Genomic DNA, 3048 nt, shown 5'->3' on the forward strand with positions numbered 1-3048 from the left:
TCTCTTCCTAGTCTTCTTAGAGCTTTTATCATGAAGTGGTATTGGATCTTATCAAAGGCATTTTCTGCATCTATTGAGATGATCAAGTGGTTTTTTTCTTTGCTTCTATTGATGTGCTGTATTACACTTATAGATTTGCATATGTTGAACCACCCCTGCATCCCTAGGATAAAGCCAACTTGGTCGTGGTGAGTGAGCCCTCCTGTTTTCTCAGTATAACGTGGCATGGAGAAGCTTTCCACAGGCTAGGAGTTCAGTGTGTTGAAGTTTTTAGTCTCCTTGCTGCTTTATTTCTGCCAGGTGTGGCTCCAGCATCTCAGCGAGGTTTTGGAGTCATGGAGCTCACACTGTCTGCTTCTTTGCCCTAGTTGCCATCTTGGATCTCTTCTCTCATGTTTTCTGTCATCACAGAATTACAGGATGCAGAAAGAGTATATAGGAGGATCATTGTACATGCCTGCTTAGACAAAATGTGAGAGAACTGAAGTGCTGTTTTTCACAGTCCTGAAATGTTCTATTTTTTCTTCCTTTTCTCTTCAGAAGACCCTTCTGCAATGCAAGAGGGAGAGGGGAGTTTTGAGACTACAAAATGATGGTAAATTCCAATATACCTGGGTTTATCTCTCCTATTATATTCAATTAATATAATTAAAATGATGAAAAATTTTAAATGTTGGTGTTACTGTGTATAAATTATTTCTCAACCATAAGTTTTAGTGGTTGGCAAGTTTGAATTCAGTACTTTGGTGACAGAGGAGGTAGGTTGCCAGAGTGGGAAAGGTGACAGCATAGAACATTTGCTCCTATTCCAAGAGCAACATTTACGGGAGGGCTCATTTGCAAAAGCACCTCTTTGGTCACTAGGAAGTTACCAAACTGAAGAGAAAAATGTGTTTCGATTATAGAAAAAAATAGGTTTATTTAATATATACACATTGGGGTATGGTGGCACACACCTGTAGTCCCAACTAATCAGGAGGCTGAAGCAGGAGGTTCACTTGAGTCCAGGAGTTTGAGGCCAGCCTGGGCAACATAGCAAGAACCTGTCTCCTCAAAATATTTATATTTATATATATTAGTCTGCAATCAGTTTGATAGTGTGAATTTTTGCTTGAAACACCACCCTTAGAGATCAAGCTATGGCCACCTGGTTATCCATATCCAGGCCTTCATCTGAACCCAGCCTCTCCCAGCTCTTCTTAGTTACCTGGCGATTCTCTCACAATGGCACCAACAGTGTAGCAGACCCTCTTAATTATTTATTAGTTCCTCTGAACTTTCTTCTTTGCTTCTTTTACAACTTAAGAAAGACATGGGACTTCCCTGACAATAAGTAAACAGGCCTAGACACTCCAGATTGGCATTCTTTATCTTCCCTAAAGAGAAACACAGCAGGATGCTTTAAAATGTCAGGCTGGGAATATTCCACATATCTGAGCAGTCCAAGTGGAAAACATTGCTAAATAAGTTTAGAGCCAACCCTCTACAACCCTTCCTTCTATTATAAATTGATTTACAACATTGGGAGAGGCAGAAAAGACCTTTATTCTCATCTGACCAACATGTGCTCTTTGTCAGGACTTGGTTCCATTCTGACTCTCAGACCACCTGTAGTGACAATTCAGATTATTGTCCCCAATGGACATCTCAAAACAAATATTATAGCAGAAGTGTACATATGTTTTAATGTTTTCTTTGTTTTATTATTTTTTGAGACAGGGTCTCACTTTGTATCCAAGGCTTGTCTCACATTCCTGATCTTCCTGCTTCTGCTTCCAGATAGCTAGATGTGGACTGTCATGCCTTGCTAATTTAATTCACAATTAAATTGTTGAAAATTTATATGAGCTTAATAATAGGTACTGATTAAGACATTATGTGGTTATTTCTTATTTTAGATCAAAATTTCCAGGATAGGCCAAGTGTTCTATAGTGGAAAACTTATCACAAGTTAAACACAAAGAAAAATAATTCCTCAACAAATATGGGAAATAAGAAGAGTAATGAATTTCAGTGAAGAATGGTTACATTCCAAAATATTGTTCTAGTTTAAATATGAACTTTTGAAATGCTTCCTACTAAAGAATAAACTTCATATATATTACCAACCAAGAAATACTAAAATAATGATAGAGAAAAAAGACTAAAATGTAAAGGGTAGATTACCACCAGTGAACTGTGGGACAATTTTTTGTGGACTAACACACATGGAGTTTACAATGGAGAGAATAAATATTTGGAGAAATTATACAGATTTTTTTTTCAAATTTGATGAAAATTCTAAGTCCCCAAACACACATCAGTATAAATAGAACTAGCTCAAGACACATCATAATCAAAATATTTAAAAGAGATGATAAAGACAAAAACCTTAAAAGCAGACCAGTCGAAAAAAATCAGATTATGTAATGTACAAGAATAAGCAGGCGAGAAGGCTGCTTGTCAGAAACAGTGCAAATCAGAAGACAAAGGAACAATAAAATCTTTAAAGTACTAAATTAAAAGTCATCCTAATATTGTTTCTTTAGAAGAAAACAATTTTCAAAACTGAAGGATAAAAAATTATTTTTAGAAATCAAAGGCTGGAAAATATATAGCAACAGCAGACCTACACAATAAACATAATTAAGAATCCTTCCAGTGTGCATTTGGGCAGCCCATATGGTAATATTGGAATGATATAGAGAAGATTAGCATGATCCCTGCACAAAGATGGCACACAAATTTTGAAGTGTTCCATATTTTTATTTACCTCATTTAAAAACACTATAATCAAGCCAACAAAAAGAATCCTTTCAATATAATAAAAATGATACCAGTTGGAAATACTGAAATATACAGATTAAGGAAGAGTTCTAGAAATTATAACTGTTATCAGAACCACTCTAGTCACTTCTGCCCATTGTACCTTGATACTGGAGTCACCAAGTAAAACATGGAGAAGAAAACTATTATTTCAATAGTGGTCAGCTTGTCTACTGGCAGCTGAGACTGAGCAAATGGCTATGGAATTCCTCTCCTGATGCAGAAGAAAGACCATGAATCCTG

At 36.2% G+C, this 3048-nt stretch overlaps 1 non-coding gene across 1 annotated transcript; it reads left to right on the forward strand.

Annotated features, from left to right (window-relative positions):
* Positions 1-2642: 2642 nt before the first annotated feature.
* On the forward strand, positions 2643-2746 carry LOC141417647 (U6 spliceosomal RNA). The gene has a single exon (XR_012442298.1). It is a non-coding gene; the product is annotated as a U6 spliceosomal RNA (small nuclear RNA).
* The last annotated feature ends 302 nt before the right edge of the window (positions 2747-3048 follow it).

The sequence above is a fragment of the Castor canadensis genome, chromosome 15 (assembly GCF_047511655.1).
Source record: "Castor canadensis chromosome 15, mCasCan1.hap1v2, whole genome shotgun sequence".
NCBI lineage: Eukaryota > Metazoa > Chordata > Mammalia > Rodentia > Castoridae > Castor > Castor canadensis.